Source organism: Amblyomma americanum, chromosome 11 (genome assembly GCF_052857255.1).
Source record: "Amblyomma americanum isolate KBUSLIRL-KWMA chromosome 11, ASM5285725v1, whole genome shotgun sequence".
Classification (NCBI taxonomy): domain Eukaryota; kingdom Metazoa; phylum Arthropoda; class Arachnida; order Ixodida; family Ixodidae; genus Amblyomma; species Amblyomma americanum.
Genome location: NC_135507.1, coordinates 11,056,973 through 11,065,495, shown reverse-complemented (window position 1 = coordinate 11,065,495; position 8,523 = coordinate 11,056,973). Strand labels below are relative to the sequence as shown.

The 8,523-nt window shown below is 46.5% G+C and overlaps 1 long non-coding RNA gene across 3 annotated transcripts in view; it reads left to right on the top strand.

Moving 5' to 3' along the window:
- Window positions 1-729: 729 nt before the first annotated feature.
- LOC144110169 (uncharacterized) overlaps window positions 730-8,523 on the top strand; it is an 80,726-nt gene continuing 72,932 nt past the window's right edge. For all 3 annotated transcript variants that reach the window (XR_013309739.1, XR_013309737.1, XR_013309738.1), the window contains exons 1-2: window positions 730-908; window positions 985-1,211. This is a non-coding gene — a long non-coding RNA (uncharacterized LOC144110169). The remainder of the gene's footprint in view (window positions 909-984; window positions 1,212-8,523) is intronic.

Sequence of the window (8,523 nt, the reverse complement as noted above, 5' to 3'; positions counted from 1 at the left end):
GGGCAGAGGGCGTGATGCGGTACGTACTCAAAGCAAAGCGCTGTGCCGCAATTCATTTTTGTCAGAAGGCCGGAAAAAAACCTCGTGGGCATAACTGATGCTTTGGGCCCCCACTTTCAGTGCACGCTTTTGGTAAAATAGTCGTCAAGCTAGGAAACATTTGTTCGACTGCTGGATGTTGGCAAGTGCCGATTCATGGGACGAAAATGATGTTCGTAACGTGTTTTCGTTCACTGTTGTGGCTGTAGGCTTAACGTCTCAGGAGCGAAGGAACAAGACCACTGCTGCGAACCGACACCAGAACAGAACTGCGAGCCATGGCTGCTCGAGGCACGCCAGGTGCCGTCTTTACTGTCTTCGCCGGGCGGCGCGTGCCATCCGAGTTCCCGGCGCCACCCAAGAGAGGGCGCTACACTGCTTTCATGATATTACGGTAACGTTCCAGGACACGTCGTCAAGTGAACGCGGTTTCGGTGATATGCAACCATACTCCGTTGCCGTCTGTCCTATCAGATTGAACAGCTGACGTGGCACTTGCGCGTGTCAGCCTGAAAAAAAGTCAAGCAGTCGATTGCGATAGACCGAGAGCTTGAATCCGAGATGAAACAATGCGATGCGCCGCCATAAAGAAAGAAAGAAAAAATCTGTCGCTATGGCCTCACTTGGAACACGTGCGATCTAGGATTGGAGATAAGGCTATCCGCTTCTTCTCTGCACGGCGGGCGAGAATTGGCGGCGAATGGCCTAAGCCTACCCGGGCAGTAGCGATGGGGTGGCGGCATTGCGTCGCCCTTTCAGTGGTGCTCGGGTGTAATTTCGTTAGTTATTAATTATTTGTGACGCCGCTCGAAACTGACCTTGACCTAATGAACTTGAGACCCTTTCTGCTTCCCTCGTCGAACTGTGATGTGAGTTGAAACACTGTTTTAGCTGGTGCCTTAGAATTGCCGTCGAGTTATAGCCTGACATATTCAACGTGCACAGCCATCACCGGAGCCTGACAACGTGGTGTTCGTGCCAGCTGTTCCCCTGTACATCGCTGAACACGGCAGATCACCTCCTTAACCTGCGTGTGAACGAACTCCTGCCAAAGTGCCAGTGCTGCCAGCTTGTCACCGAAGTGCAGTGCTGTCGGCGTCGCCTCTCCAAGGGATGAACTCGGATTGCATGGACGAAGCTTCACCAAAGTTTCAAGGGCGGCAGCAAGAACGGTAAGTGCAGTTACAATCGATACTCGAGCTTTTGTTAGCGTAGGAATTGCGTTTAACGCACATACGAAGATACCGTAACGATTTATGTTTAGCTCAGCAAATTTCTTGCGCCAGTCGCGGAGACACGGTTGCAAGCAATGATGAGCAACACGCAGTGATGTGTAGCTGATCGGTGATCACGTAACTTCTTCTGAACTAGAAGTGAAAGGCACGCCCTGACCAGATCGTCGGTTCTAGAAAGCAGGGATGGAAGTAAGCAGCGAAGTTGTCGCTCAGCGAGCACTACAGGTTTGGGAATTATAAGCGCTGTTCTTCCCGCTGCCGCAGCGGACCACACTTCGTACCATTTAGTTCAAGCATGCCCCGGTAAGAGAGAAAAAAGGAAAGGCGGGTTGGTTAGCCGGGAGAGGATACCGGTCTGATGTCACTGGGGGAAATAGATGAAGGGATACGAAGGTGTATGAAAAACGCTAAAGTGCTGTTTTCTAAAGATTGGAAAGCCGCTTTCCTTCATAACAGCGGAAAAGTTTTTAATTTTTGGGACAGAAGAAAATACGCGATGGGCTCGCATCGGCATGCGTTCTCGTGCTCTTTCATATCGATTTCACTGGCACGCGTATGTTGAGCAGGCCCCAAGTTTCACCGCGATTTCGGCCTAGTCAAGTTTCATTTACTTTTAAACTCACATGAAGTGTGTGTGGAGTGCATTTTACTGCCTGAATCAGCTTGATGCGCTATTTTACGTTGACACCACTGAACACGCACCGCTTTGCTAAGCCACGATTAGTACGCAGAATGACTGTTCGTCATTGGTATACATGACCGTATCGCGTTTCGCACAAGTCGGCAATAACTCGTCGCGTTGCATTTTTGGTTTATTTTTTATTCACTTTGATTGACCTCATCAAGACGTACCACACACTTACAAGCTATCGTAGACGCACTGCCAAGCTCTAGTGCTACCGGAATTCATTGCGCTATCTTGGCGCTTTGCTGCGTTTAACTTACTTTCAGCATTATCAATCATTACTGCTGACGTGTGGGGTTATCACTGTCTTTTTGCCACCGTTCTCGGTCGCGCGCCAGAAGAGATATGAACTCGAGAGTGGGTTGAGAACTTCTGTGTTCGGGGTGAATCATAATAACGTAAAGTGATTAGAAGGCTGGCATAATATCGCAGTTTTTCAAAGATGATTTCGCATTGTTCGATACTGTTCGCGAAGATGCACGGTCGCGGTCAAAATTACGCGGCTCACGGCTGCGGTGCAAGGAGCGGCTGCCAGGCCACACGGCGGCACTGCTATCTTCCTCGGGCACTCGTTTCAAAGGTGCACAGGGCGATGACAAAGCTTCGCCCTCACTCTCTCCTGGGCACGACACACGACTGATTAACTTCAAGTGCGGCGTTAAGCTGTTTCACGGTAGAGGCCAGCACGAAAGAGGGCTCTCAAATGCGAGCTGCGTGTATGCTGCGTGTGACTAAGCGGCGCGCTGGCACCTGCTCGAATATCTCGCCTCCCCTATGCGCAAACCGGCTACGGCTAAGCGCGCGGCGCGTACGCCTGCAAAGTGTCCGGTTCGCATTCCATATTAAGGCAAAAGCCTTTCTTGGCTCGAGTGGCGTGGACGGAATTCGTAGACAGAAGTTGTTCGCAAAAGTGTCCGCCTGAACTGTCAATCATAAGTTGTATGCTAATTAGGATAAAATGTAAAAGTTGTTAAGCAACAATTGATAAGCAACCTATATGTAGTGATAGTAGTGTTAGTAAATAGATAATAGTGATAGATAGTGATAGCGCTACAGATAGATAGTAATAGTGATTGGTTTATTTATTACCTCAGACACCATGGGTATGAGTATGGCAGACTACAAGATTATACAAGACAAGGTGTACGGGTTCTGGCGGAAGATCGTTTCAGTACCGAGAAGATTTCACAAAAAATAAAAGATCGGAAATGAGATGTAGTAATTGCAGGGCTGGAGAGACGATGTCCTGCTGATATGATTGATACTCCTAAAGATTAATGCGAAAACTTATGGACCAGGCATAGTCGAGATATTTTTCTTCTCGTTTCAAGATCAGACGAGGAGGCTCTAAATATTGGAGAACACACACTAGTGTAACATGAGTAATCACAATAAATGAAGCGGATAGCGCGAATTTGTATTCTTTTCAAGCGTTAGTGAGAGGTTTGACTGATGAGGGTCTCATACTGCTGAAGCGAATTATAATTTAGGCTGGCCGAAAGCTAAAGTAATGCCCGAATACTTATAGGTAAGACAATTCAGAACCAAAAATAATGTATTTAGAGGGAATGTGGGATTGCCTGCGTATAAAAGAAATCAGATGTTTTAGCCATATTAAGAGACATTAACCAATGCTTGCGCCAAGATTCGATTATTTTATCTATTTGATCCTTAAAGGCCCGAAGGAATTACATATGGAGGGGCTTACAGTTGGTTTTGTGTAAATGCACTCATGATGAAAACATAGGCACAATGAACGCAGCACTGCAACTGTACATGCCAAAAAATAAAATAAGGAGGATAAAGTGGTTACAGATAAGGTAAGCAAAAAATACAGGAAAAATTACAGGCCAACTAAACGTTCACTTGTTCTGAAAATGACAGGTGAGTTTCGTGCGAAATGATTTGCGATCGCTGCATGAAACTATGTCGTTGGGCAGGGCATTCCAGTGGGTTATTACGTCAGAAAAAAAAGAACTGCTCATAGCACAATGCAATGAGCCATGGAAAGAAAACTGATAGGTGTTACCTTGGGAGACCGGAAGTGGGCAGAGTGGGTGAGGGAACAAACGCGGGTTAATGAAATCCTAGTCGAAATGAAGAGGAAGAAATAGGCTTAAGAAGTGCATGTGATGCGGAGGCCATACAACCGCTGGTCCTTATGGATAACGGAGTGGATTCCAAGAGAAGGCAATCGTAGCAGGGGGTGGCAGAAGGTTACGTGGGCGGATGATATTAAGAAGTTCGCAGGAATAGGATGGGCGCAGCTGACAAAAGACAGGGTTAATTGGACAGACATTGGAGACGCCTTTGCCTTGCAGTTTGTGTAGTCAGGCTGCTGCTGATGATGATGATGGTGATGATGATGATGATGCGGCAAAGGCGTGGGATGATGCGGCGTGACTCAAATGTGGGGAGGGAGATAGAACGTTTGAGTGCAGGGATGCTTATTTCTTTTGTGTATTCAGAGGTGATAAAACGGGTCGTGCGATTTTGGATGGCCTCTAGTCAGGCAGTGAGGTAGGCTAGAAAGGAATGCCAGATGGATGATGCAAATTCAAATTTGGGACGAAGACATGTTAGGTAAGAAATTTTTTTTATACTTCGAGAGATGCTGACTTGAGGTTACGTCGGAGAGAACCTAAGACACGGAAGGCATCGGGGCATATTCTTTGGACATGGTTCACCCAAGATAGTGGAGATGTCAGATGTAATCCAAGGTACTTATATGGCGTTGTTGAGGCAATCAGGACTGAGTTAATATTGCATGAATGATGAATAACAGCGCGTTTGCGAGAGAACAACAGTTGGCATTTATTCAAGTTTAAAGGCATGAGTCATCTGTCGCATCATGCGGCTATTGTGTCAATATCTTTTTGTAGTAGGTGACTATTGGTGGGATCACGAATGGGGCTGTATATTACACAGTCGTCCGCAAACAGTCTTAATTTGGCGTCTCTGTTTACTGGAAGATCATTGATGTAAATGAGGAATAGCAGTGGTGATAAACCAGCGCCATGGGGGACATCTGATGATACATCGGTATAGGATGAGCGGTAACCATTGCATGAAATGAACTGCATGTGCCCATTTAAGAAATGATTAATCCAGGTTAATAGGTTATCAGGAATGGTTAGGGACGAGAGATTTGTGAATAGGTGGGTTAGATCTTGTTGAAGGGTGTCATAGTCAGTGATAGTAGAAACCGGGCGATAAATTCCGCAATCGTCGATGATTAGTCGGATGTTAGAGATAACGTTAGACTTGACTTATGGGTGTTTAGCGCCTCAAAGCGACTCAGGCAATGAGAAACGCCGTAGTGAAGGGCTCGTGAAATTTCGACTACCTGAGGTTCTTTAACGTGCACTGACATCGTACAGTACACGGGCCTCTAGAATTTCGCCTCCATCGAAATTCGACCACCGTGGCCGGGAACGAACCCGCGTCTTTCGGGTCAGCAGCCGAGCGCCATGACCACTCAGCCACCGCGGCGGCCAGAAATAACGTTAGAAGGAAGATCGTTGATGCAAATGAGTAAAAGCAAGGGTTCGAGCAATGTGTCTTGAGGAACACCTGATGTAAACGGAGAGCGAAGGGACGACGATTTGGTAGCGTAGACGAATTGTTCTCTCTTAGTCAAAAAACTTTTGAAGCCAGTTCATCACTACATGATTAAAGTTTAGACGCGAGAGTTTTAGTAGTAATCTTTTGTGCGGTACTTTATCGAAGGCTTTTTCAAAGTCAAGGAACAGCGCGTCAAGAGGAATATTTAAGTCAAGACGCGAGCTAAGATCATTGATGAAAGGGCTAGTTGGGAATCACAGGAAAGTCCTTTTAAGAAACCATGTTGGTTAGGGGGAAAATAGTTGACTGAGATTAGAAATTTGATGATGTGAGAATAAATAGCATGTTCCATTAGTTTTCAACAAATGCTTGTGAGGGAAATAGGACGATAGCTTTCACATGAAAAAGATACAGTTTTTGGGGACTAGGACAATCTTACCTATTTTACAGTCTTGTGGGAGCACACCTGACGATAAAGCCTGCTGAAAAAGGTGGCACGAGATGACACTAACAATGTTCTTAGTATTTTTAGAACTTACGAGTTTAAGCCATCGATATCAAATGAAGATGACGCTTTCAATGATTCGATTAATTTCATAATTCCACTATGATCGAACATAATGTCTGGCATAGCAGGGTGATTGAAGACAGGGAAGTATGGTAATTCGCCGTCAGGTTCTTAAGTAAAAACTGAACAGAAAAAGGAATTACGGGTACTACAGACATCATATTCCGCTACGAGAATGTCGTAATCGTTGTGTAATGTTAGTTTTGTGACTTGTATGGTTAATAGTTTTCCAAAACTTGTTAGGGCAGTGATAAGGTAGTGATGATAGTGATGGTGATAATGATAGTTGCCGATAGTAGTAGTGCTAGAGATATAGTGATGGTAGTGGTATAGTGATGGTAGTGATGATAGTGATTATGATAGCAATAGCGAAACAGGTCGTAGGTTCGAGCACCGCGAAGGTCGTTAGGTCGTCACGATAGCCATGAACATCGACATAGCATGTCCGTCTCGGAAACAGACGCCACAATAGCCATGGACGTCGACATAGTTAAGCCTACTCCCCATACATAAAGATGAAAAATGCAGGGAGAAAGAAGAAAGAGAAAGGGTTCCGGATTTCCGCTCTTAAGCAGACTTAAGTGCAATCCTGTAAATTTTTTAGCCGCGTCCCGCGTCCGTGTACGCCGCGCTCCAGTTCTCGGCGCTTGAGCGGGTGGCGCACGTGCATTGAGGCACTCAAGTGAGTGAATTAATAGACGTTTATTGACAAACTCTCATAAGTCCTGACAGACGTTTAGGACTTCTGCAGATATAAGGTGGCCGGAGCTCGCCCTAGACCGGTTAATTGGAGAGTTATGGGAGAGACATTCGTTTGCAGTGGGCATAGTGAGGTTGGCTATGATGATGCTTTCTGGCACGAATCACCGTCGTTATTTGCGGGGGTCGCTGGGAAAGCAGCAAAACCATGTAATGTTAATTTACTACTAGTGTTTCGCATTCACTTTTCTTCACGTGATCCTGCATATTATATATAGTCATATCAGTGCACAGCAATATGTCATTCGCCCTTATTAGCAGCTGGAACTTTAAAGTCGTGCATTTAAAGTTAAAAAAATCAAAGCACACTCCTTCTGCAACAGCACGTATTAATACACAACGAGAAACAAAACAGGGCTTCACCTAGTGTACTGACCAGGGTCGTGACGCGGCAATAACTTTTCTCTGCCCTATTTCTTGAGCGCCCCAATGTCCGCGCACCAAGGCTTACCAGGCATGGGTGCGCGGGGCACACTAGAACCAAGCAGTATCGCGGCGGCAAAGGCGAACCGCGCACACTCCCCTTCAGTACGGCCCCGGGGCAATGTGGAGGCGAAACAACTGAACGGCGCACTTGAAGTTTGACAATCGTGTGACGTAGCCAGGAGAGAGTGAGGGCGAAGTTTTATCGTAACCGATGAGCCCGACGGACACCCTCTCCTTACGTTGGAGCCGTGGGCCGCGTTTTTTTTTCATCGCGATTGTACGTGCGGCCTTTTTCAAAAATATCGGGTGTTTCGCCTCAGATTGTGCAGAGACAGCGCGATCTGAAATCCTCCCCAGAACAGGATTTGGCCACCATGGTGTAGTAGTTGAACAAAACTTTCTCTGATCAAACCAATTAACCCTCGGCCCACGATTCCCAGAGGCTGCGGAGCAACTGACCCAGGCGTTGGTCAGACCTGTGACGCAGCAGAGGGCGCTATGAAACACTGGCTCCGGACAGCCCGCCATTGGAATCTGAACGTGGCAGCATTTAACGGTAGAACATTATCTAGTGAGGCTAGCCTAGAAGTGCTGTTCGAGGAACTAGCTGGTATTAAATGGGATGTCATAGGGCTTAGTGAAGTTAGGACAGGTGATGCGCATACAGTACTAAAGGGCGGGCACATTGCTGTCGATTACCGGACAGACGAGAACTGGGTGTGGGATTCCTCATCAATCAAGGTATAGCTGGCAATGTAGAGAACTTCCATAGTATTAACAAAAGGGTGGTAGCTATCGTAATTAGGCTCAGCAGGAGGTAGAAGTAGAAGGTGGTGCAGTCCACGCGCCTGCACCCGGCCATGATTACCGAATCGTTGAAAGCTTCTATGAAGACGTGGAATCAGCAATGAACAAAGTAAAATCACAGTACACTGCATTCATCAGCGACTTCAATGCCAAGGTAGGCAAGAAGCAGGCTGGCCACCAGGCGGAAGGCGACTATATAGGTTCTAGGAATAGCAGGGAAGAGTTATTAGTAAAGTTCGCCGAGAGAAATAGTTTAAGGATCATGGTTACCTTCTTCCGCAAACTATAAAACAGAATAACGCCATCTGCCGGGCTATTTGGTTGCGATCCACATGTATCAGCAGCGCGAACACAAAACCAGGAAGAAGGAGAAGATAGTACAGAGTTGGAAGTTCAGCGCTCTGTACTATCTTCTCCTTCTTCCTAGTTCTGTGTTTGCG